This window comes from Ambystoma mexicanum, chromosome 5p (assembly GCF_040938575.1).
Source record: "Ambystoma mexicanum isolate Mex_15411 chromosome 5p, UKY_AmexF1_1, whole genome shotgun sequence".
Lineage (NCBI taxonomy): Eukaryota > Metazoa > Chordata > Amphibia > Caudata > Ambystomatidae > Ambystoma > Ambystoma mexicanum.
In genome coordinates this window covers 807,601,997-807,629,614 of record NC_090930.1, presented here as the reverse complement: position 1 = coordinate 807,629,614, position 27,618 = coordinate 807,601,997, and the positions used below count along the sequence as shown (strand labels likewise).

Here is a 27,618-nt window from a genome sequence, read left to right as displayed (position 1 = left end):
GCATCTTCCACATGTGTGACAAACCTAGGGGTTACGTCCCTACGTTTTCCCTCAAAGACACTGCTCCAGAGTGGAAGATTTCAAAGCAAACCACTTTGACCACTTTAAAAACCACACAAACAAAGCTACATGTAAGTGGAACTGGGACGAGGAAACCACCTAGAGGAAAGAAGATCAGAGGACCAGAAACACTATTTCTGTTCCATAAAAGGAAAGATGGACTAGAATTAAGTGGTTGTAGCAGCAGTCATAGTTGTAGAAGTGGTTGCAGGAGTAGTAATACCAGTAGCAGACAACGTGATGAAAGCATGAGAAAGTGCAGTTTGATACACAACTGCTATGTCCCCCAGCTCTTTAAATTTCTAACCTGGAGAGAGTGAGACCCTTTTTCCCACTCTCTCATACATTTTTAATGTGATTTGAGCTCTGTGTTTCTTTTGGTCGTGGAGTCTGACAAACTCCATAGGCATCCTCTTTTACATGGTGTCACACAGCACCCTCAATGCAGTGAGAGGAAAGTCTTTCAGATTTCCCCAAGGTTTAAATACCTTCTCTTGGATAAACTACTGTTTCTAAGAGCAGTGAAGTGAAATTGACTTTACTTACATTTGTAACTTTCTAGACCCAGCACACACTATCTTACAATAGGGTGCTGGAGGGGTTACTTAGTTTCCCCTTTGTCTAGTTTCTCATGTAACATTTTTAGGTTACTCTTTCCTCAATGAATGGCTGGTGGCAGTGGTTTACTTTTAACTAGCATGGTGTGCGTTTACCGCGGGCTGCGTTCGCAGCTGCAGTCAAAATGGCCCTGGTCTTTTTTCACAATTTCTTTGTGGGAAGGTCCTCCTTGAGATTTATTCTGCGCGCCAAACCAGGTTTGTTCGCTTTGCCTTTGGTGGGGTTCTGGCAGGGGCAGGAATCGAGTGAGGTGCCTGAAACTCCCTGTGATTAGTTTCCTAGGGGACAGGAATGCACTCTTAGGTGATTGGCCAGCTGGCTGTCCGGCAAGGACAGCCACACTGCTAGGTGACTGACAGCTAGGCTGGAATGAATGGGAGAAACCTACATAAAAGGTGAGGCTTTTTGGCTTGGAAGGCAGAGTCGACCACTGGATGAAGGAATCCGATGAAGAATTTGGAAGAGACGCCTGCTGCAACTCCTGGACCGTTGGTTTGCTCGGTGAAGCCCTACTGTTGTACTGAAACTCCAAATTCGCCTCGACCCCTTGAGTTGATGGGACCAATCAACTCCAAAGTAAGCCACCTGGATATCCTCTCGGAGCTGATTGAAATTCCACTGCAGTTGCTGCTGGAACCGAATAGCCAGGGAGATGAACACCAGTTTGTGTGCGTTTCCTTTAAGTTGGCCAAGAGCTCCCGGAAGAACCTCCGGACTCCCAGGAAGCAGGACTGACTGAGCCTGAGCCACCTCAACAGAGTGCTGGACACCAGATACAAGGAAAGCCCATCTCAACAGTCAAGAGTCTGCGGTGGTGCTATTTGCTTAGACGCGAGGAGCTGAAACCACACAGTGCCACTGAATAGAAGTGGGTCCTTTTCCGTCACTGATCGTCCCGTTGCAGTGCAGGAGTCCTCCAGACATCCTCCCTCTTGTTCCCACGACTGAGGCCCAGGAACACGGGATCTGTAGAGCTGCACAGGAACAGAAGACAGCCAAAGCCCTTTTTCTTCTAACCAAAGGTTCACCTCTTCTCGTGTAACCTCACTTGTACTCTGCTGAGACCTGTCTTGGTTGCTCTGTAGAGTTGCCAACAGCTTCTTTATTTCACCTCTACGAAGTGCTTCAGCTATTTTGCCCAATTGACTTTGGCCTAGCCTGGCTCCCTGAATGTCTTCTACCCTCTGTTAGTGTGTTTGTCTTCCTTCCCTGAAGGGGTTAACTAACTTGGCATTGGGGGGTTTACAAAAGTACTTACCTGCTTTATGAATATTTGAGAGATCTCGTGTCGTCATAATAACCTTTCTCTTTAACAAACTCTTAAGTGTGATTCTAAATGCCAACAGTAGTATATCAATGTCCACAGTGTCCTAGTTACTAAAGTCAGCTGAGGGTGTAGGAAGTGTCTGTGTGCCATCCTAAAGGGTACTCACTGATTTAGAAATATTAAGAGTGTGTATTTTGGAGTGTATTTGTGCGTTACTATTATATTGCCCCTTCTGAAGAAGGCTTACTCTGACTGTTAAATAAATTAATAATTGTTTAATCAAGAAACCTTGTGTGTAAGAGTTTATGTGAATCTCTGTGTAACTCCCTTACAGCTCACATTGACCCCTCTTGAGATGAGCCTGGCTGCTGAATCACGCTACCAATCTGTGTAGTACAGACTTATACCAAAGGTTAGGTTCCTATTGCCAGGAGGTCAGGGTTGTTGAAGTACACCCAAAGGGTACTGCATACAATTTTGCCTAACACAAGCCTTTCCCAGCAATAGCAGTCTAAAACAAGTTACCACCTATGAGGGACATACATATCAAAGTCAAAGGACTAGAAGAGTCGGCAGGGAGCCAGGACAGCCAAAGTCAATTGGAACACAGTCTATGGAGCCGAGGCAGTTTTTAGATAATAAAAGTCTTGCAAAGTTTGAGAGTTTTGAGAGTTTTGTAGAAATCACTTGTAGGGTCACAAGCTGTAACACTTGTGAAAAGCAAGTTGTCCGGGCATGGAAGCTTGATCGGGCCGCACATGGCCAGTTTGCACAGAGGTGGATGCCAAGGTTGTCTCACCCACACAGGAGCAACTAAGATTAACGCCATCTGTTCCCTGTGAATCTTGTGTTCTTTTGTAGCAAACAAGTCTAGTGTGGGGTAGTCGCACTGTGTGTAGATATGATCTCCGACAGAGTTGCCATTCGTGGTCTTCTGGTAGTGGATCTCTACTTAGCGAGTCCGCTAGGGTGTTGAGTTCCCCGGAACATGTTGGGAAGTTAAGAACATCCCCTGTTTGAGTGCCCATTTCCATATTTTCTGTGCTCGCCTGGACACATTTGGAGAATGTGTGCCCCCCGCTTGTTGATATAGAACATTGCAGTGGTGCTGTCTGTGAGAATCTGCACTGACTGATTTGTCAGGTGCGGTTCGAAGGCTTGGAGTGCTTTATATGTATAATATTGCTAGAAGTTCCAGCAAGTTGATCTGGTTATGTGCTGTGATTTGAGTACACAGACCATGAGCTTTGAGATGAAGGTGATGTGCCCCCAGCCCGGAGAGTGACGTGTTAGGACAGTTTTTCTGAAGTCCAACTAAGGGCTTAGTAAAAGCATTCAACTGAGGCAGTACAAGGCTCCACTCTTAGTGTAAGGCTGTACCACCTGAGTACATGGTAGCGCACAAAGAGCTGCCAGGCTTATTTTAGGTGGGATAGAGGGCTGTAGAATCAGTACAAATGAAATTGTAATACAAATGGTCCAAGAAACACTATGTATGTAAACATAAATGATTTATTTAAATACAAGTAGGCCCAGATAAATCTAGGGGCAAGTAAGCATTAAAACATAACATGAAATCACAGTATAAAACACAACACTATCCTTGAAGGTACACAGACCCAAGTAGAGACCTTATTTGAAATACCCAACAGTAGTTCTAGGGAAGTCAAAACCTTTTCATACACATTCAGTATAGGTCAAGCCTATTCTTGGGGAGTAAAAACCAATGGTTACTTTCAGAATTACATTCAGTAATGCAAGGTCAGTAGACCCTACCAGTTATACACTGACTCTTAGTACAAATCACTTAACTGGACAATATGCTTTTGGTGAATAGTAATAAAAACCTATAACTACTTTTGTGATAACACACAGTTATACTAGGTGAGTAAAACCTAAGGATGTAATATTAAAGCACAGGTGCTTTTGAGATCAGTGAAACACAGAGAGATATGCAGTAACTCTTGTAACTTATTTTTGGGAAGGCACACAGCTAACTCAAGGTAAGTAAAACCCACATACTTTTTTTAACCTCAGAATGAAGGGGAAAGTCAAACCCAATGTTACACTTTACTGAATGACTCAAAGTTATTCCAGGTAGGCAACAACCTAATACAGACATATTCTGGACAGGCTAGCAGCAAGTCAGGGGGAGCAAGACCCAGTTGGGGGACACTAATACAATTATCCTCAAAGGACTAATCTGGTGATACCAACAGTTGGAGGACACTTCTACAATTACCTTGCAGGAATAATCTGGTGAAACTAACACTTTACTTTTGGGAAGAGGCACAACCTAATCACAGGAGAGTAAAACACATTCACATCTACTTTCTATTAGACTGGCAAAACAGTTGCTAAGGAAGAAAAAATGTTACCCATACTTTTATGAATAGTGCACCACACATTCAAGATAATTAAGAACTTTTGTTAACTGTACACACTTAGAATTACAGTTACCAACCAACTCTTTACAAGTAAGTAACTTTTAAACACATATTTTCTTTTCTAAGCCAAAGTCCCAATCCCTTGAAAGTCTTTCCCTTATTCTTGGAGCATGAGTGTTCTCAGTGGCAGAAGGGGGGTCATTAGAACTAGTGACCAATAGGCAGTGTCAGAAAAGGTTCTTTAGTAGCAAAAGTCAGAGTTCCTTAGGAAAACTGGGCAAACAGGCGAGTTCTGTACTTCTAGGGTTAGAAGAGGGTCTAGGGGCTTCACAGAAGACACCCTAGCAGGATTCTAGCAGTGGGACTGGGTGCACTGGATGAGAGGCCTCCCCATCACAGAAAACAACCCACAGCTACACAGAAATCCTAACAAGCTTAAAGTAAGTACATACCCAAGCCGACACAGCACCTCAGCATTGAAGAGGATTTTGCAGCAGGAGGACTTCAGGGTCTGCAGCCAAATACCCAGTCAATGTATTCCTTGTTGAGGTGACTGAAAACAAGACCTCAGAAGGGACTTTGCAGCAGGGATCGATGAAGGCTCTAGGCAAGGTTTCCCTCGTGGCTGAATGCAGTTCTGTGGATATGGCGCCTTTTCAAGGAGCACAGAAGAAGACAGAAAATCGCGGTTGAATTCTCGTCGTTACAAAGGTCCAACACTCTGTTGAGGGGACTTTTCGGACTCGATTTGTGTCTCTGGAGATCCACCAGGATGCCCACGAAGTTTCAGCGAGATTCGGAATTCGGAAGACCATGCACCGCACAATGGCTTGAGGTCCCAGGGTATTGGGGTATTGCAACAACGCCAGGTCGCAGCAACATGTGGGATAGCTCAAAATGTAGTTCTCCTTGAGTCTAGTGGGTGTCACCAGGCACTGGGACGGGGTCGTAGTTTTCGGAGTCCCCAGTTCAATTGGAAGGAAGGGCTGCAGCAGGCTCGGGTTACACTGCAGGCTCTCCGGTCGCTGGAAATCGTCTCTGCCGCTTTTCCTTCACCATCCCCTTCGGTTTAAGTTCCAGTGGTCGACTTTTCTTCAGCTACCAGGTTCGCAGTATTTATCTGGAATTACAACTCAACCTTGCATTCTCTGCCCGCATTTTACAAGAAGGGGCGGTCTGGTTGTCCAATTAGGAAAGTCAGCCCCCCAATGGGATTTGTTCCCATTCAAGCAAGGTGTAAGACAAAGGGCTGGGGAGTTTGACTCCTCCCTCACTTTCTGCTCTCACAGACTGGAGCCTGGGTGGGGAGTCCACGGGACTCCCGCCGAAGATAAAAAAAAAAAAATCACACAAAGGAATTTCCCACCCTTGATGTCAGGGGAAGGAACAAGAAACAACAAGACACATTAAAATGACAAAAAATGAAGACGGGGGCCATTTTGGTAAAATGAGCATACTTGGGTGCCTTTACTGCAGCTGTGCACACAGCCCTCGGTAAAGGTGCACCAAATTAATACAAGGTATCACTGCCACCAACCATTGAAGGTGAGCTTGTCCCTGTAACAGAACTGTTACAGTTTTAATGTGAAAGGGGATACATTGTATCTCGCCAGCACTCCACATAAGGTGGGGTGTGCTGGCTTCACAGAATAACATGTAAAAGGGATCTAAAGATCCTTTCTATCCTTGGGAACTGTAGTTCACTCAAGGTTAGCACAATAAAGTTAAAAGGGGAGCCCCTAGGGCAACCCAGCATCAACAGGCACGTATTGCCAATAAGTTGTTAAAGAGCATAACTTTAAAAAGACACTACTGAGAGTCTCAAAAATGACACCCATAAAAAGAGTTAAAGTTTATGTGAGTGTGGAAAAAGTTTCCCACTCACTGAGGTATTAAGGAAAAATATCCCACTAATAAAGCAAAAAGTTCTAGGGTTCACCCAGGTCAGGAAGATTTACCAGTTCTGTGCAAATCTTACCTAACACGCGTCTGTTGTAACTATCGCTTGCACTGCCAGGTCGTGGAAGGGTTTTCTCTTCAACAGATTCTCCTTTGTCTACCAGCGTAGAGCTTGTACTAGTGTTGGCAAAATGACCACTAGATCGTCCCACTGACCACTTGCTTTAGACCACTGTTTCGCCAACCACTCCTGCATCGGGAGCATGGGCAATCGTGCGTGTGGGACCAGGTAAATGCAAGATGTGTACGGTTATCTGGCGACCGGCTTGATATGGAGGTATTTGCAGCAGGGTTTTTTTTATATTCTTTCCTTTGATGGAAATACTAGACCTTCCTCTGTCCTTATGACAGCTCCTAAGAACAGTTTGGTATAAGGCTTGACTTTTTCTCATTGATCGAGAAACCCAATTGAAAAAGAAGGCTGTTTGTTCTTTGGTTATTTTGCTTGCATACTGGGTGTCTCCCCCGTGATCAGACAGTCGTCCAGGTAAGGGTACACTGGGATTGCTTCCCTGCGCAGGTGCGCTGCCACCACCGCCAGTAATTTAGTGAATACCCTTGGAGTGGATGCTATGCCGACGGGGTGCACCTTGAATTGATAGTGCTGGTTTGCCATCTTGAAACGCAAGAATTTTCTGTGCGCTGGGAACACTGGAATATGAATATAGGCATCTTTCATATCCAAGGATGCCATGTAGTCCCATCACTTTAGCAGTGGGATTACTTCTTGTACCGTTGTCATGCAGAATTTTTGTGGCTTGACATAGGTGTTGCAGGGCGCAGATCTAATGCAGGGCGCATAGTTAGATCTTTTTTGGGCACATGGAAGTTCGTTGAATAACTACCCTTGTTTACCTGGTTCGCCGGGACCATTTTGACGGCATTCTTTAATTCCAGCGCTTGCACCTCTTCCAGAAGAATACGCTGTTCTTCCTTTGTGGTAGTCCTCCATTGTGGAGGATGGTGGGAGGGTCGTTGTAGAAGATCCACACAATAACCGCCCCCAACGGTTGAAAGCACCCATGTTAGGCAGAATTCTCAGAAATGTGCCAATTCCCTTCTACCTTCGAGACCCCCAACACTTTTGCTAGACTTTAGGACTTCTAATTTCTAACCTGGAGAGAGTGAGACCCTTTTTCCCCACTCTCTCATGTATTTTTTTCTGTGATTTGGACTCTGTTTCTTTTTGACCTTGGACTCTGACAAACTCCATAAGCATCATCTTTACATTGTGGCACATAGCACCTTCAGTGCAGTCACAGAGGGAAATCTTCCAAATGGTTTAAATACCTTCTCTTGGTGAAACTACTGTTTCCAAGAGCAGTGAAGTGAAATTGACTTTACTAACATTTTGTAACTTTCTAGACCCAGGACGCACTATCTTACAATAGGGTGCTGGAGGGCTTACTTAGTATATCCCCTTTGACTAGTTTCTCATGTAACATTTTTATGTTACCCATTCTACAATTAACGGCTGGTGGCAGTGGTTTACTTTTTACTACCTTTGTGTGTTTTTTACTGCCGGCTGCGTTTGCAGCTGCAGTAAGGCACCCATGGGTGCCCATTTTATCAAAATGGCTCTGGTCGTCTTTTTTCGTCATTTCTTGATGGAAAGGTCCTTCTTGAGATTTACCCTGCACGCCAAACCAGGTTTGGTCCCATTGTTCGTTTTGTCTTTGGCGGGATTCACGCGTGTAGCCTGCCTCTGGCTCAGGGTGTCTGGTAGGGGCAGGAAGTGAGGGAGGTGCCCGAAACTCCCTGTGCTTAATCCACTTGTGTACAGGAATGCACGCAAATGTGATTGGCCTGCTGGCTGTCCTTGTAGGACAGCCACCCTGCTGTGTGATTGACAGCTAGGCTGGAATGAATGGGAGAAACCTGCATAAAAGGCAAGGCTTTCTGGCTTGGAAGGCAGAGTCAACCACTGGACGAAGGAATCCGACGAAGAACTTGGAAGAGATGCCTGCTGCACCTCCTGGACCGCTGGTTTGCCTGGTGAAGCCCTGCTGCTGTTCTGAAGCTCAGAATTCGCCTCGACTAGAGAAGCCCTGCAAGGACGACTTCTCCCCTTGGGTTGGTGGGACCAATCAACCCCAAAGTGAACTCGTCTGGACACCCTCTCGGAGCTGGCTGTACTTCCACTGCTGCTGGAACCGAAGTGCCAGGGAGAGGAACACCAGATTCAGGGCATCACTTAAGTCAGACCTGAGCTTGTGGAAGATCCTCCGGATTCCCAGGAAGCAAGACTGACCAAGCCTGAGCCACCTCAACAGAGTGCTGGACCTCACATGCGAGGAAAGTCCAGAGTGGTATCTGTTAGGCGAAGTTTGTATGCAGTACCCTCTGGGACCACTACACACAACTAGGACTACAGGTGTAAGCAAAACCAACCTTTGGTATAAGTCTGTACCACACAGTTTTTGGTATCGAGCTGAGCAGCCAGGCTTATCTCAAGAGGGAATGTGAGCTTGTAAGGGTGTTACACAAAGGTCTACAATGACACGTATTCAGATAGACACTTATGCTCAAGGTTTCTTGGTAAAGACACTTATTAATTTATTACACAATCATTTATAAAGCATTCACTAATTGAGGCAACCAATATCACACAGAAGTTATACCACAATACTGATTACTAAGCAGTTGAGCTCCCTTGAAGTAGGAGCCAAATAGCATTGAAGTATGAGCAAAAAGGCACAAGTTAAAAAACGAATATTACAGTTACTCTAAAACAACGGTTCTGGTATTTAAAACGGAAAAGTCTTTTCCATGGTTCTTAGAAGTAGTTCACGGGAAAAAGGTTTGTATGTCGGGTCACAAGCCGACTAGGCCTGACTAGGCCTGCAAGTTGCCAAAGTTCCACAAACTTTCGCGGTGAGAGGCAAGTTCTCTCGGTCGGGTTTTCACAGTACCTTATATTGAAGAAAAATATGCAGCTGAAGACTTCTGTACCTGGCAGTTCCTGCAGATCTCGCTGTTCCTGAGCCTCAGTCGTGGGGACAAGAGGGAGGACTTCAAGCACACAAGCTGGTGTCCTTCCCCCTGGTTAATCATAATAAGCTCCGAGAATGGTATCCAGGTGGCTTACGAGTTGAGTGGTCCCACCAAATCAAAGGAAGAAGTTGTCCTTGAAGGGGCTTCTCTGTCGAGATGAATGTGGAAATTCGGACCTGCAACAGGGCTCCACCGGGCAGACCAACAGTCCAGTAGTTGCAGCAGCCGTCCTCTTCCAGATCGTTTTTTCGGTTCTTCCGTTCCAGTGGTCGTCTCTGCCTTCCAAAGCCAAGAGACTTGCGTTTTAAACCGTTCTCTCCCATTCATTCCAGCCTAGCTGCCACTCACCCAGCAAGGTGGCTGTCCTTGCCAGACAGTCAGCCAGCCAATCACACAAGAGTGCATTTGTGTCTCCTAGGAGACTAAGCACAGGGAGTTTCGGGCAACTCTCTCACTTCCTGCCCACCCCAGACACTCGGGCGCCAGAGGCGGTCTTCAGTCCTGAAGCCTGCCAAAGGCACACAAACAAAGCGACCAAACCTAGTTTGGCGCTCAGAGAGAAACACTAGAAGGACCTTTCCAAAAAGAAATGGTGAAAAAAGAAGACCGGGACCTGTTTAAATAAAGGGGCTTAAGGCGCCATCTTGATAAACATGGCTCCCGCGATTTTTAGCTACCGGTGTTCACGGTCGGGAAAAATCATGGTAGTTTGTTGTAAAACCACTGCCACCAGCCATTTCGATAGGAAAGGGTAGCATTTGACTGCTACATACATTTTTAGACAATGGGGATACTAGGTGACCCCTCCAGCACTCTATAGGAAGATAGTGTTTGTTTGTTTTATTTATATAGCGTGCCTAGCCCACAGGTATCTGGGCGCTGGTACAAGGATAATGGTTACATGGCACATTTTATACAATAACGGTTACATGGTATATTTTATACAGGTGAAATACAATTTATACAGTCAAAATAAAGTTTATCGTACATACAGCAAGATAATATGCAAGGGTAAGTGGACGGCCAAAGGTAAGAACAGTAAGAAAGTGGAGTAGAGTGGTAAAGTTAGTTTTTGTTGAGTAGCCATGTGATAACGTGACTTCGGAATGAATCAAAAGCTTGGATAGGTTTGATATACTGCGGGAGTGAGTTCCATAACTGTGCCGCTATAACTGGGAAGCTGGTACCGCCAGCTCTATTAAGATTATACCTGGGCACCACTAAACAGGAGGTATTGGATGATCTTGTGATTCTAGGTGACGGTTTCCAGGTGAATTTGTTGGTGAAATATGGCTGGGCTTTGTGGATGAGAGCTTTGCGAGTGAGGCAGATGGTTTTTAGATCAATTTTCTCCATTATGGAGAGCCAATTGTGGTGCTTTCTGGTGACTGAAATATGCTCTCTTCTAGGGACGTTTAATGCTGCTCTAAGCACATTATTTTGCAGGATCTGCAATTTGTTGGTTATAGATTTCTTAGTGCCTAAGTAAAGGCCATTACAATAGTCCAATTTGGATTGTATGAGAGCTCTAGCCAGTGTAAGGCAACTGTTGGGTGACAATGTCTACATGCCCTGATCAGCTTACTGGTATAGGCGATGGCAGAGGCGGTCACGTTTACCTGTTTAGTTAGGTTAGAGTGGGCCTCGAGATAAAAACCTAAGGTTTTTACATATTTGGCATCAATGGTAAAGTTGGTGTAGTAAGGGCTCAATTTTAGGAGGTTGTTGGTAGAGCCAACTAAGAGTAACTCACTCTTATCATCATTCAGGCAAAGGCCATGTGTGGCCATCCATGCCTGAATGATGGTGTAGACTCCAGTAATCCGGCCAACGTCGGTATTGTATGTTCCTGATAGTGCTAGGAGTATCTGGGTGTCATCTGCATAATTCGTGTAGGTGACACCCAGACGGTCCAATTTGTAGAATAGTGTGTGCTGGGTCTACTAATTTAAAAAGACAAGTAAAGTCCATTTAATACAAAAAAGGTAGCAGGCGCCCCTCTCTCGAAAGAACAAGGCATGATAACCTGTTCAGTGGTCATTAACCACATTGAGAGTTCGCAGCCATTGCTTTTTGCTCACTGTACCTTCACAGATGGGAAATATCCATTTGCATATCAGTCTTTGTCCCGCCCACAAGGGCAGTCCAGCACCGAAATGCCATGGCAATTCCTCTCTGAACAAGAGTACCATCAGCAACCCCATACACGTGTTTCAGCCTTGTTGGGCATCATCAGTGAGGTGAAGCTGAGCCTCTCTAAGCACAGTGAGCAGGGAGTCCACGTCTGGTTGCCCCCAGGTAACCTAGGGTGACCAACCCCAAGTTCCTTTCAAAAATACAAAAAAGGTAGCAGGCGCCCCTCTCTCGAAAGAACAAGGCATGATAACCTGTTCAGTGGTCATTAACCACATTGAGAGTTCGCAGCCATTGCTTTTTGCTCACTGTACCTTCACAGATGGGAAATATCCATTTGCATATCAGTCTTTGTCCCGCCCACAAGGGCAGTCCAGCACCGAAATGCCATGGCAATTCCTCTCTGAACAAGAGTACCATCAGCAACCCCATACACGTGTTTCAGCCTTGTTGGGCATCATCAGTGAGGTGAAGCTGAGCCTCTCTAAGCACTGCGAACTCTCAAGTGGTTAATAACCACTGAACAGGTTATCATGTCTGTTCTTGCGAGAGAGGGGCGCCCGCTACCTTTGTAAAACTATTTTTTAAGGAACCTGGGATTGGTAACCCTAGGTCTCCTGGGGGCAACCAGACGTGGTCTCCCTCTCACTGTGCTTAGAGAGGCATCAGCTTCACCTCACTGATGATCCCCAACAAGGGTGAAACACGTGTATGGGGTTGCTGGTGGTACTCTCGTTCAGATTGGAATTGCCATTGTATTTCGGTGCTGGACTGCCCCTGGGCAGGACAAAGACTGATATGCAAATGGATATTACCCATCTGTGAAAGGCACAGTGAGTAAAAGCAGTGGCTGCGAACTCTCAAGTGGTTAATAACCACTGAATAGGTTATCATGTCTGTTCTTGCGAGAGAGGGGCGCCCGCTACCTTTGTAAAACTATTTTTTAAGGAACCTGGGATTGGTAACCCTAGGTCTCCTGGGGGCAACCAGACGTGGTCTCCCTCTCACTGTGCTTAGAGAGGCATCAGCTTCACCTCACTGATGATCCCCAACAAGGGTGAAACACGTGTATGGGGTTGCTGGTGGTACTCTCGTTCAGATTGGAATTGCCATTGTATTTCGGTGCTGGACTGCCCCTGGGCAGGACAAAGACTGATATGCAAATGGATATTACCCATCTGTGAAAGGCACAGTGAGTAAAAGCAGTGGCTGCGAACTCTCAAGTGGTTAATAACCACTGAACAGGTTATCATGTCTGTTCTTGCGAGAAAGGGGCGCCCGCTACCTTTGTAAAACTATTTTTTAAGGAACCTGGGATTGGTAACCCTAGGTCTCCTGGGGGCAACCAGACGTGGTCTCCCTCTCACTGTGCTTAGAGAGGCATCAGCTTCACCTCACTGATGATCCCCAACAAGGGTGAAACACGTGTATGGGGTTGCTGGTGGTACTCTCGTTCAGATTGGAATTGCCATTGTATTTCGGTGCTGGACTGCCCCTGGGCAGGACAAAGACTGATATGCAAATGGATATTACCCATCTGTGAAAGGCACAGTGAGTAAAAGCAGTGGCTGCGAACTCTCAAGTGGTTAATAACCACTGAACAGGTTATCATGTCTGTTCTTGCGAGAGAGGGGCGCCCGCTACCTTTGTAAAACTATTTTTTAAGGAACCTGGGATTGGTAACCCTAGGTCTCCTGGGGGCAACCAGACGTGGTCTCCCTCTCACTGTGCTTAGAGAGGCATCAGCTTCACCTCACTGATGATCCCCAACAAGGGTGAAACACGTGTATGGGGTTGCTGGTGGTACTCTCGTTCAGATTGGAATTGCCATTGTATTTCGGTGCTGGACTGCCCCTGGGCAGGACAAAGACTGATATGCAAATGGATATTACCCATCTGTGAAAGGCACAGTGAGTAAAAGCAGTGGCTGCGAACTCTCAAGTGGTTAATAACCACTGAACAGGTTATCATGTCTGTTCTTGCGAGAGAGGGGCGCCCGCTACCTTTGTAAAACTAAAGTCCATTTAACCTTACATTCTCTGGGAAACAGTAGTTTATCCCAGAGAAGGTGTTTAAACCTTTGGGAAGTCTAAAAAGACATCCCTGTGTCACTGCACTGAGGGTGTTGTGTAACACACATGAAAAGAAAACTCCATAATCAAAGAACAAAAGAGTAAAACGCACATCAAAATATATGAAAGGGGGAGGGGGGGCTCACACTCTTTCCAGGTTAAAAAATCAAGTCCTCAAAATCCAGCAAAGTGCTGGGAGTCTTTAAGGTGAAGGAAATTAGCACATTTATGAGAATTGTCCCTAACACTCGTCACCCCCTACTAAGGGACAGGAGGATTTAATCCACTCTTGGATGAATCTACTTACTCCAGTCGGTCAAATATTCTGGCGAGACCATCAGCATTTTGGTGATTACACCCTGACCTGTGTACAATGGTTGGTAAAATCAAACCACTGTAGGCTGATTGACCATCCTAACAATTTAGGATTTTCCCCCTTCATCTGCATTAACAATCTCAAGGGTTGGTGGCCAGTCTGAATCACAAAAGTAGATCCATACAAGTATGGCCTAAACTTCTACAGTGACCACACAATAGCAAAACATTCTCTTTCAATGGTTGCCCACCTCGGCCCTGGTTCCTTCAGCTTTCTGTTGATGAAGCAGATGGGGTGTTCCCTACCTTTCTCATCCAGCTGACTCAGAACTGCACCTATACCTGTACTGGAAGCATCTGTCTGCACAATGAAGGTTTGGCTGTAGCCAGGAGCTCTTAAGACTGGAGCTTGACAAAGGGCTTTCTTAAGTCCTTCAAATGCCTTATGGACTCCTCATTCGATCTGACCTTTTTAGGAAATTTGGGTGAGGAGACCACATTCAAGTGAGAAGCTATGGACCCATAGTTCTCTATGAAGTTCCTACAATAACCAATGAGACCTAAGAAGGCTCTCATTTGGGTTTGAGTAGTAGGGGTGGCCCATTCTTGTACAGCTTGTACTTTGCTAGGCAATGGCCTTATTCCACCTCCTCCTACCTTATGTCCAAGGTAGACCACTTGGCTATGGCCAATTTGACATTTACTTACCTTTATGGTCAGATGGGCCTGCTCAAGAGCCTGCAAAACATATCCTAAGTGGTCAATATGTTCTTTCCAAGTAGGGCTGAACACTGCAATGTCATCCAAGTATGCCATGCAAGAGTCCTCCATCCCATTCAGAACTTGATTAACCATCCTTTGGAATGTTGCAGGTGCATTCTTCAATCCAAAAGGCATTACCTTAAACTGGTAGAGGCCTGCTGGGGTTGAAAATGCAGTTTTCTCCTTGGCATGGTCTGTCAGAGCCATTTGCCAATAGCCTGACGTTAGGTCAAATGTACTGAGGTACTTGGCTGAACCAAGTTTGTCCACCAGATCATCTGTCCTAGGTAAAGGATGGGCATCAGTCGTAGTGACTGCATTTAGAGCTCTATAGTCAACACAGAATCTCAACTCCTTGGATCCTGCCTTTGGCACTAGTACAACTGGACTAGACCATGGACTGGTAGAGGGTTCTATTACCCCGAGATCAAGCATCTTGTTGACCTCTTCCTTTATGTGGGTTCTGACATCCTGTAACTTCTGCTTTTAACAGGTAAACAGTCAGCAGTGAGAATATCATGCTGGCCCCAAGGGGTCATGCCTGGTGATTGTGAAAACAGGGAGGCAAACTGATTTAACAGAAACTTGCACTCCTCCTGTTGTTCCAGTGTCAGATAAGAAGATAGATTAACTCCTAATTTGTCATCTAAAGGCTGTCCCCTGAGGAGATCAGGTAGAGGCTCACTTTCTTCCTCCTCCTGAGCAGAAGCTAGAAGCAAAGCTCCCACTTCTGACCTGGTAACATAGGCTTTTGGACGGTTGGTGTTCACACCCTGGGAGCCACTTTAGGATTGCCTAAGTCCACCAGATTGTTGACCTCTCCAGGTTTTCCCACAACCTTGAAGGGTCCTATCCATTTGTCCTGTAAGGCCCTCTGCCTTGTAGGTACCATAACTAAAACTTGCTGGTCATGAGTAAACTCAACCATGTTGGCCCTCTGGTCATGCCAATGCTTCATCAGAGCCTGACCTGCTTTTAAGTTATCAGATGCTTTCTGTCATCATGTATGTCATCCTCCTCCGGAAACCTAACACATAGTCAGTGACTCTCACTGGCTTGGGAGAAGGAGCACTCTCTCCAACCCCTCCTTAATTAGGGCCAATGGGCCGCTAACTGGATGAACGTAGAGAAGCTTAAATGAACTAAATCCAACTCCTTCCTGAGGGACTTCTCTATAAGCAAAGAGAAGGCATAGCAGTAGAAGGTCACACTTTCTTCTAAGAGGTTTGTCTAAGGAACCCATCATGCTCTTCGTAGTACGGTTAAACCTCTCTACCAACCCATTTGTCTGGGGATGGTAGGCAGTTGAGAACGTGTACGTCACTCCACAGTTTTTCCACATGGCTTGCATGTAGTGGGACAAAGTTTGATCCCTTGTCAGAGATGACTTCCTTCGGAAAACCTACCCTGGTAAAAATACCAAGTAGGGCCTTAGAAACAGCCTGAGCTGTAACAGTCCTCATAGGTATAGCTTCGGAATACCTAGTAGCATGGTCTACTACAACCAATATAAATCGATGCTTGAAGAGGTTGGAGGGTCTAAGGGACCAACAATGTCGATTCCTACCCTCTCAAAAGGGACTCCCACCACTGAGAGAGGCACCAAAAGGTGCCACATTCTTGGCTCCACTCTTGCCAGAGATCTGACAAGTGTGACAGCTCCTACAGAATTTATCTACATCAGACCCCAATTTAGGCCAGTAGAAATATAGAGAAAGCCTTTTCTTTGTCTTCTTGAAGCTCAACTGACCAGCCAAAGGAATCTCATGGGCTAACTGTAGGAACTAGTGTCTTGTCTCTAGAGGCACTAAAAGTCTTCTGTAGTCCCCTGGGATAGACTCAGTTGGTTCACTGTAGAAGAGGCCATCTTTCCAGTACAACCTATGCTTTCCTGGCCCTTACCCATCCAGCTTGGAAGCTGCCTGTTGGCGAAGACCTTCAAGAGTAGGGCGCTCTCTTTGAACTCTGCTGAAATCTGTCCTACAGGGGCCACCTTCTGCCAGTAAAGACTGCAGATCAGGATGGTCTTTAAGATCCAGATTTCCAACAGGGGTAAGGTCTTCTTCTAGCTCTGAATCTTCAGCAGCGGATTCAGCCTTTCCTGGTTGTTTCTCACACTCGGCCTCAGCTGGTGGAGTAGCCACAGGTGTGACTTTGGACAGTCCTCTCGGGGATGTCCTTGTTGGTAGCATAGGAGTGCTTTCTGGCTTTTTCCTTGAGATCTTTGGTTTCCCCTTAGTCTCATTCTTTTTTGAAAAAGCAGTCAGTAGCTCCTGTTGGCTGGTTGTTTGTTAGATTCTTCTGTAACATCCTCTGGAGAGCCATGTAAGGTACTCTCCCTGGCCCTCCTTGTCTGCTCCTTTTTCCTTTTGCTGGGAGGCCTGGGGGTGCTTGATACAACTACAAGAGTTTTTAAGTCATTCCCCAACAGGACTCTCCCAGGCACCTCACTCTGCACACTAACAGGTATCTTGAAAGTCATGTTGTTGCACTGGATGAGAGCTGGTAGTCTAGGAAGCATTTGGACAGGGCCTCCAGCAAGCTTAGTGAGGCTTGTGAGTGCCTTAGCAACATCCTCAGCCTTGAAAAAAGATTAATCCACTACTGTAATGCTGGCCCAAGTGTCTCTAATGGCAGGGGTCTCCTGACAATTTACAAGTACACTGTCCTTGTAATATTCTTTTGTGTTATCTGGAATTGAATTATAGACATCTAAATTCTGCTGTTCCCACAGACCCGGGGACACCAAAGAAACACTGGCAGAGACTCCAATGGGGTCTTCAGCCAGTACTTGAAAGTTTCCACTTGCCATATGTACTTCTTCCTCTGGGGAGAAGTCTAAGGAGACAGTGTGGACCCCTGAAGGTTTACCCTTGCATCTCGGATCCCCTTTCACATGGTCAGTAGACCCACAAGCATAACATTTTCCAAATGTTTTGATAAATGGGGGCTTCTGCTGACCTCCCTCTGGTTTGGTACCAGAGGTTTCACTAGCCTGATTCGGTTTCCCTTGTGGCTTACCCTTCTTATGTTTGGGGCCCTCTTCTGGTTTGGAAGTATTAGAATTCTCTTTGCCATCTTTCTTTTGCTGCTTCCCATCATCCGTCTTCTGGATTGCCCCAGAATCCTTGCGAGTAGCCCTGTTGGCAACCCACAAGTCAGCAGCCTTTGCTAACTTTGGATCAATTTCCTTAGAATCAGCCAAATGCTGTCTCAGTTCAGGACAGCAGGCATCAAAAATAGTTTCTAACACAAATAGATTTCTCATTCCTTCAAAGTGTTCACTCTGTAACCCTTTACCCAACCATCAAAGTTTTTCAAACATTCACACACCCAGGTAGCCCAACGGGTACCATCATGCTTTTTGAGGGTCTTAAACCTCTTAAGGTACTGGAAAGGAGTTTTCCCAAATATAGCTATCAAAGCTATCTTCACATTTTCATACTCCAATCTTTCAAGTTCCCCCACCTCCATTACAGCATCAGTTGCAACCTGCGGGAGCCTAGACAAAAGCCAGGGAATCAACTGATTCCCAGTGAAACCCTGAATCACAGTTATCTTCAAAAGCAGCCAACCAATCCAAAATATCAAGTCTCCCCTCGTACATTCTCACAGATTCTTTAGGCATGCAAGGCCTCTTAGCACTGGAAGACCAGAAGCCTCTGGGAGAGAACCATTTTCAAGAGACAATGGGGGTCATTCCGAGGTTGGAGGTAAGTATTAGTTCTTACCGGCATGGCGGAAAGAACGAGTCCGATCTGGTACCATTCGCTATTTACAGGCTATTCCGACCTCGTGGGCACAAGCTTTCCGCCATGCCGGTAAATTCCCTAGCGGCATACCGCTAAAGGGCTCGTTAAACCCCTTACCGGCATGAAGCGAGACGTACTTAACAACACCACCGTCGAAGCTTTGCCGACCGTAATTAGCGGTGACCGTAATTTACGGTATCCGTAAATTACAGTCACCGCTAAATAACAGATACGGAAATTACGTCATCGCACAGGAACGGGAAGGAGCGCGGCGGCCATCTTTAAAAACACAATCCATTGCCATACTCTCCAGGTAGCACCCTTGGGACGAACCTCAACCTCGGAAAAGGCCCATACAACCGCCAGCTATGCCCAAAGCACCCAAGAAGTCGGCGGACCGCCTCCGCAAGCAGCGCTTCAGCCCCGAGGAGCTGCAGTCCCTGGTGGGCCACCTGGAGGAGCACGCAGATGTCGTGTTCAGCAACGACATGCGCAGAGAGGCAGTGGCCCGCAAAAAAAACATATGGGCAGAACTTGCCCAAAGGGTGAGCGTGGTAGGCACCACCCCTCGCACCCCCAGGGACTGCCGCAAGAGGTGGGACGACTTGCGGTTGAGGGTGCGGAGCATCCTCTCAGCCAATCGCAGCCAGGCACTGCAAACTGGAGGTAGACCAAGTTCACCAGCGAAACTAGAGCCATGGGAGGAAACATGCGCTGCATTGATTGGCACAGAAGCAATCCAGGGCGTCGGCGAAATGGAGTGTGGGGCTCCGTCGTCTGCTGATGGAGGTGAGTGTCCAAAGTCAACACCGCCAATGGCAAATACATGCAGAATACACCCCCATGCCAGGTCCAATGCACCTTGTCATACTGCCCTCCACCCATCCTGATAATGGCAAGACAACTGCCACCAAGGGACAAGTGCCACCACAGAATGCCCACCAACCACAGTGCAGTAAGTAGCACATCCCAATAAGCACACTGTGCAGCAGGCTTGGCAGTGTGCGAGTCAGACTGCACATGACCTGGCCAGGATTAGTGACTCCAACACCTGCGTACATATCCAACACATGCGTAGAATCCAGTGATGTAGTAACGGCCAAAATGCCACCAACCCAAAATGACTGAAATGTGAATGCTGCCATTAATTACATTACCGTCTCACACAACCACTCATGTTGTACCTTTGTTCTACACCCACAGGCAGTGAGCATGAGGGCGATGAGCCTGAGAAAAGCCGTCCCACCACATCGAGTGCCAAAGGCAGGGACCACCGCGTATCGGCCAGGAAGGACCGAACCACCACAGCTCCTCCAAGGCCCATTGAGGTTGCACAACCCCCATCCCTCACTGCATCTGCGCCTGCTAACATCGCCACACCAAGGTCAGAGGATTCCAGCATCTCTGGGGAGGTGGCAGCCACGGCCCCTCTGCAAATTGTGGACAGCCCCTTGTCAATTTGTGGTGTGTCTGAGGAGTACTACCCCACTGTACACACACCCGAGCCCTCCAATGTCCCCCAGGTGTCATGCAGTGACTCAGGGGAGGGTGACACACCAGTCCGAAGTGCACGTGGCGATGCACCGAGAGACCCAGATCCCGTGCCCAGTACCCCATTTGAGGCCCTGTCAGGGCATGTTGCCCCAATCCCCTGCAGGGATGATACGCCATCCCAGGATGCACTACGTGCAGGACAGCTCACTGCCCTCATTACTGACTTCAATAAGGAGAACCGCCAGGGCAGGTTGGAGTTACTGGAGGAGCTCAGGCAAATGCGTCAGGTGTTCACGGAAGGCACCAACCGTGTGTGTGAGGCACTTGCACGCATTGCAGACGCCCTTGTGGCAGCACATCCCACCCATGTGACTCAGCAGGAGGACACCCCCTCTACCAGTCGCCCCAACCCAGCAAGCCCGGTGCGCCGCTCACTACGTTCTCAGCGGCGCAGGAACATGCCCCCCCCGGGCCCTGGGAGCATGGATGAATAGGCAATGCTGGCACATGTGGACTCAATGTGCTACACGGGACTAGTGTTGCGGAGTTGGGGAGAGGGGGGTGAGGGTGTGTATGGGAGTTGGGGGAGGAGGGTGAGGGTGTGTATGGGAGCTGGGGGGAGGGGGGTGAGGGTGTGTATGGGAGTTGGGGGGAGAGGGGTGAGGGTGGAGGTTTTGTTGTTCATGTTGGAACCTACAAATACAATACACCGGTTGTGCATAAAAATATCAGAGTGGACATTGTTCAATGTGGATGCGTCTTCTAATGACTCACAGTGCATGGTGTACATGTATCCCCACAACCAGTGCCCGATGCCCTGTCATCCTGACACCCTCAGCTGACTTGAGTGTCAGAAATACTGTCCAATCAATGATTGCCACACGGCACATCCCTCCTGTGCACCTGCACCGTGATGCTGTCCTGCCATTTCTTCCTCCACCCCCTCATCATCATCTGGTGGTAGCAGTTCTAGGTCAGGGTGCAGTGGCACGTTCCGACGGATGCAAGCATTGTGCAGCTTTACACATGCCATGGTGATCCTGGCCACCTTCTCGTGGCTGTTCATGAGTGCTCCACCCGAACGGCTGTGGCAACAACATAGTGCCTTCAACAGGCCAAATGTCTGCTCTATGGCCACCCGTGTACGGATATGGGCTCAATTGTAGTCCTCCTCATGCCTGTTCTGTGGGTTGCGGATAGGGGTCATGAGCCACGGCTTCCAAGAGTAGCCACCATCACCTGCATGGAAGGGGAATGAAGGTAAGTGTTTGTACATTGATGGTGGGGAACTGTAGCAGTCTTGCATGGCAGCTGGTGATTCCTGGCCATACACACATGTCCCTGGTTGCATCAGCCCCATTACTGGCCCGGCTATGAGTCCTGTGCCATGGAATGATGGAGGGGGTAGCTTCTTCAAGGTGGCTTATGGTGTGCACTCACATCTTTTTGCACGTGCACCGTATATGCGTGCAGCAGTGTTGGCCTGAATTCATTGATGTGTTGGGTTCTGTGTGATTTGGTGGCAGGGGGTGTTGACTGTAGTCAGTAGCATACTCGTCTTGCTGCACTGATCAGTACCATGGTGACTTGCACCACTACTATGGGTGTGCAGAACCAGGGACACGCTGCAGTATCCCTGTTGTGCTCACTTCTATGCACTCCCAGGGACGTCTGTCTTGTGTGGTGGGATGCAGGAGGCTGCGAGGTAGTGCATATGCAGTGCATGGTACAGGATGCCGTTACGGTGTTTGTGGTCCGGCGATGAGTGGTGCTTGTGTTGTGTTATTGGGCCAGGTTACCTGTCGGACGAGTAGTGTTGTGTTTTGTACATTCTGGCATCGCTGTGAGGTTAGGCAGTCATGTGCCATGTCGATTGCCTGGGGCACTGTGTTCTTTGGGGTGCACATCGTGCACTGGCGTCAACATTCCCACACAGGTGTAGTATGCACCCCCACCCTTTCCCACCAAGTTGGGGTATTCATCAACCCCAATCATGGCACCAATTCGCTGCCATGGCCCAATCAGGTGACTCACCAAGCAGTCAGGCACGTTGTCCAGCATGTAGCTCCATCTAGCGTGGTAGCGTAGGGTTTCGCAGGACCAGGGGGGTCATGTCTTGTTCGGGGGTATTGGGCACCGCAATGTGTGATGTCTTTACTGGCATTTCATACCATCTGGGCGTCAATGGAGCGGTATTGCTTGCAGTTGCAATACGCCACCTCCATTGCATGTGGACAGTTCAATTCCACGTGGGTGCAGTCGAGGGCACCCATGCAATTTGGCATGCCTGCCAGTGCATGGTAGGCAACTCATGTATCCAATATCTCCTGGGGTGTCCGGGGTAGGGATATGTAGTCCCTTGTGTGTTTCAGGAGGGTATCCAGCACTTGTTTGAGTATCTGTGAAGATATGGCCTGTGGTATGCCGTGCATGTGCCCCACTGTATGCTGCTACGTGCCTGTGGCAAGGAAGTTGAGTACAGACACTACCCTGAGTCGAGGGGGGATTGCGGGGTGGATTTCTATGTGGCTCACTATGTCGTCATGTGTCAGGTCCACTATGGTGGTGATGGTGTCCCGGTCAAGCCGGTACAGGGTGTGGATCAGCTCTGGTGTGAGGTTGAAGGGGGAGGCTCTGATGCGAGTGATTGGGGGCTGCCGGCGTGGTAATGGTGGCTGCACCGGTAAGGCATGCCGGGCCTGTCGCACCCTCCTTCTCCTCCTGTGTATCCTCTGTGGTGGTGGCTGTGGTGGTTGTTGTTGTTGTGGTAGCTGCCTTGCATGCAGGGCCTCCGGCTCCGGTAATGCTGCTACTATTGGTGTCATCTTGGTGTGGGAGGGGGTGTGGTGGGTGGGTGGGCTCCTTTTATGCTGTGTCAGACTGCATTGAGTCCACCTGTGCTGATTGTGTGCACCTGTGGCTCTAGGAACCACTGCTCAGAGTTCTTTACTCCTTCTCTGAGATGCCTGTATGTACTCCATGCCGGTAAGGTACTTTACGGCCTTGGGGATGCCGTAATTTACGTGTGCTACTTACTTGGAATCAGCTCCGGTTTACGCCATGCCGTTAATTACGGCATGGTGGGTCGCGCGCGCGACCCAAGACCGTAAATTACGGCATAGTAGTTTACGGTGCCGTAATTTACGGTCTGAGGGTTTGGAATAGCGTTGAGTGGAAAACCATGCCGGTAAAGCATTACCGGCATGGTTTGGACCTTACCTCCAACTCGGAATGACCCCCAATTTCTTTATTTCAAGTTCATGATTCAGTTCCATTTCTCTGAGACGGAGTTCTTGATGTTTGCTTTCAGTTTGCATTTGGAGCCTTTCAAATTCCAACTCAAGTCTCAGCTTTTCAAGAGAGACAAATTCTGGGCTCAGTACTGGACCTGGTGAGGTCCCTGTGGCTATAGGTTGAGGGCCTAAAGCAGGTAGAGGTGCAGTGGGGCTCACATCCTGAGACGACTGACTCTTCTAGCTCATCAATAATATTAAAGTTAGACTCTGAATCATTATCATCCTCATCAACACTATCCACCTTTGCTGGAGGGGTAGGGGTTATTACAACTCTACCTCCCATTCTTTGATGATTCAACAACTTTTCAATTAATTCATTTTTCTTGCCTTTAACAGAGAGAGACCTGACTTTACATATATCTTTCAGTTGATCTACTGTTAGAATGATCAGGGCTTCCTGTTTGAAGTTATCCATATCTGGCATTATAAAACAATTGCTTTTCTAGTGGTGCTTAGCCTTGTGAAGGTTACTTGAACAAAAGTAAGAGTAGCACTCTCAATTTAACAACTATACTTTATCCTCACCGCTTGCCGCCAGTGTTAGGCAGAATTGCATGCAGTACCCTCTGGGACCACCACATACAATTAGGACTACAAGTGTAAGCAAAAAACCAACCTTTGGTATAAGTCTGTACTACACAGTTTGTGCTAGCGAGCTGAGCAGCCAGTCTTATCTCAAGAGGGAATGTGAGCAGTAAAAGAAGTTACACAGAGGTCTTACAATCGCAGTGGTTCAAGTAGACACTTATACTCAAGGTTTCTTGGTAAAACACCAGGAATGCCATTTAGTCATTTTTTAAAAAATGCAAGCTCCTGGGCTGTGGCCAGCACCGTGTGGCTCTTTACTTCTGAAGTGGCTGGCTTTCTTGCTCAGGCCCCTTAAAAAAAAAAGAAGAAAAATAAGCCACAAGTCTAACACTTTCAGCACTGACCCTAAATAAGAAAGAATAGGAATGTGTCTTTCTGGAATTCTATACAATAATTGCTAGACTCATTAAAGGTTTATTTCAGGCACACTTCTATCAAGGTTAACTGTTGATAAATTAAGAGTCATGTCCAAATACTGAACAGGCCTATAGTCCAGAATTAATGACTAGATCCCATTAGGATTAATACGAAACAATATCCTGACTCTTTGTTTTCACAGCAGGAATTGTTCCTCCCTTTTTTTGCAAATCAGTTAACCTTGATTATTTTCACAGCAGGAATTGTTCTTCCTTTTTTTGCAAATCGGATAACCTTGATAGACGATTGCTATGATTACTTTAATTCAACTGTTGTTTTCTACCACCTGAGAATTGTTAATCCTATTAATTTAGTCTTGCAAATATATATGTATCTTTTGTCTGTATATACCTTTAACAAACTATGTTGTATGATTTTGAACTATTTTATATGATTTTGGTTGTTTTTAGGTTTTTCTTTTTCTTAATTCAAGCATATTAATATTAAAACTTCAACCCTACTAGAGTGTACTTTAACTTTGTTGTTTTTTTAGTGACTTTTTGAGCACTGATCCAAGCCCTTCTCCTCAAGTACATCATTTTTTGTAAACAATTAATGAAAAGAATATTGTGTGTTATGTGGATTTTCGCCTTGTTTGTTAATTAGTACTTCCTGTTTTGTCAACGGGTGAAAGGTCATATTACATCGCTTCCCGCGATATCACTTCGGGGTGGGGTCAAATGACATCACTTGCTGTGATGTTATCAGGGGTTCAAGGGTCGTGTGATGTCACTTCCACTACCCCTGGCATTTTGGTGAAATGACGTCCCTGTAAAACACTTATACATTTATTACACAATCATTTAGAAAACATTCACTAGAGGTAGGCAACTTAATATTATACACAAATATACTTCAACACAAAACCAATAAGTTTCTGAACAATTTAAGCTACCCTGAAATAGGAGCCAAAGGGCATTCCAGTCACTTTAAATGGGACGGCAAAAGCACAAGCACAAGTTAATAGAATAGATCACAAATACTTTCTTAGGCAGTGCAAATAGTTTCAGTTCACTAGAGGACTCAATTCAGTTCAATAGACTTAAGCCAAAGTCAATGGGCTAGTGTCTTGGATAGGAAAGAGCAGTTCTTGTAGTAAACGGTAAAGTCTTTGCCAAAGTTCTCACAAGTAGTTTGTACGAACAAGAAACATTTGATGGGTCACAAGCTGATTAGGCCTTCAAGTTGGGAAAGTTCAGTGAACTTTCACCTCAAGAGCTAAGTTCTCGGAATCGGGTTGGCACAGTACCTTAAAATGAAGAACAAGATTCAGCTGAAGATGTTGGTTCCTGGCAGTTCCTGCAGATCTCACTGTTCCTGAGCCTCAGTCGTGGGGACAAGAGGCAGGACCTCGGGGGATTCCTGCACTGCACAGGATTGTCTGAAAACGCTGACAAAATGGAGTCACTTCAGTTCCAGTAGCTATAATTCAAGCACACAAGCTTGTGTCCTTCTCCCTGGTTAATCCTAACCAGCCTTGAGAATGGTATCCAGGTGGCTTACGAGTTGATTGGTCCCACCAACTCAAAGGAAGAAGTCGTCCTTGAAGGGGCTTCTCTGTCGAGATGAACTTGGCAATTCGGACCTGCAGCAGGGCTTCACCGGGCAAACCAACGGTCCAGTGGTTGCAGCAGCCGTCCTCTTCCAGCTCATCTTCGGTTCTTTCGTTCCAGTGGTCGACTCTGCTTTCCAGTCCACGAGACTCGCCTTTTGAACAGTTTTCTCTCCCCTTCATTCCAGCCTAGCTGTCACTCACCCAGCAGGGTGGCTGTCCTTGCCGGACAGTCAGCCAGCCAATCAAGCCAGAGTGCATTTGGGTCTCCTAGGAGACTAAGCACAGGGAGTTCAGGCACCTCTCCCATTTCCTGCCCACCCCAGAAACTCAGACGCCAGAGGCTGTCTTCAGTCCTGAAGCCCGCCAAAGGCACACAAACAAAGGGACCAAACCTAGTTTGGCGCGCAGAGAGAAACACTAGAAGGACATTTCCAAAAAGAAATGGCAAAAAGAGAAGACCGGGACCTGTTTAATCAAAGGGGCTTAAGGCGCCATCTTGAAAAACACGGTTCCTGCGATTTTTAGCTACCGGTGTTCGCTGTCAGGAAAAATCATGGTAGTTAGTTGTAAAACCACTGCCACCAGCCATTTCGATAGGAAAGGGTAGCATTTGACTGCTACACACGTTTTTAGACATATGGGATACTAGGTAACTCCTCCAGCACTCTATAGGAAGATAGTGTGTGCTGAGTCTAGGACTTTAAAAAGACTAGTTAAGTCCATTTAACCTTACATTCTCTGGGAAACAGTAGTTTATCCCAGAGAAGGTGTTTAAACCTTTGGGAAGTCTAAAAAGACATCCCTGTGTCACTGCACTGAGGGTGCTGTGTAACACACATGAAAAGATGCCTATGGAGTCATCTTAAAACTCCATAATCAAAGAACACAAGAGTAAAACGCACATCAAAATACATGAAAGAGTGGGGAAAAAAAGGCTCACTCTTTCCAAGTTAAAAATCAAGTCCGTAAAATCCAGCAAAGTTGCTGGGGGTCTCTAAGGTGAAGGGAATTAGCACATTTATGAGAATTCTCCCTAACACACACAGCCACAACCTACACCCTCAGTTGACTTCAATAGCTAGGGTGCTGGGGACATTAATATCTTACTGTTTGCATTTAGAACACTCTTCGAACTTGGTCAAAGGAAAAGGTTATTAGAACAAACAAGAGACCACAAATATTCTTAAGCAGGCAAATACTTTTGGATCCCCTAAACAGTGTCATTAAGTATAACTGGTTAAGCCAATGTCAATGGGCAAAAGTCTTATATGGGCTGGAGCACTTCTGGTAGGTAAGTAGAAAAGTCTTTGCACAATGTTTTAGAAGTCTTTGAAGAAAAGAAGAATCAAATGTAGGGCCACAAGCTGATTAGACTTGTGAGTAGTAGAAGATGCAAGCAACTCTACAATAAGAGCTAAGTTCTCTCAGACTTTACAGTACCTTTGTATTGAAGAAAAAGTTCAGCAGATGACTTCTGTTCCTGTGCAGCTCTGCAGATCTCACTGTTCCTGGGCCTCAGTCGTGGGGACAAGAGGGAGGACGTCTGGGGACTAATGCACTGTAATGGGAGGGTCACTGCATGCAACCAGCAATCTTTCCAACAAGTGGCACTTCAGTGTTTCAGCTTCTTGCGACTACGGCAAATAGCAACACTGCGGTTTCTGGCTGTCGAGATGGACTTTCCTTGCTTTTAGGGTCTCGCACTCTGTTGAGGGGGCTCAGGCTCGGTCAGTCCTGCTTCCTAGGAGTCCGGAGGATCTTCCTGGAGCTCTTGGCCAACTTAAAAGCAACGCACACAATATGGTGTTCCTCTCCCTGGCGTTTCGCTTTCCAGCAGCAACTCAGTGGAAATGCAACCAGCTCCGACAGAATGTCCGGGTGGCTTACTTTGGAGTTGATTGGTCCCACCAACTCAAGGGGAGAAGTCGTCCTTGCAGGGGCTTCTCTGT

The 27,618-nt window shown here is 46.8% G+C and overlaps 1 protein-coding gene across 1 annotated transcript in view; it reads right to left on the bottom strand.

Moving 5' to 3' along the window:
- The window catches only part of FKBP9 (FKBP prolyl isomerase 9), a 371,826-nt gene that overhangs the window by 79,946 nt on the left and 264,262 nt on the right, over positions 1–27,618 (bottom strand). The gene's annotated exons all lie outside the window — the stretch shown is intronic.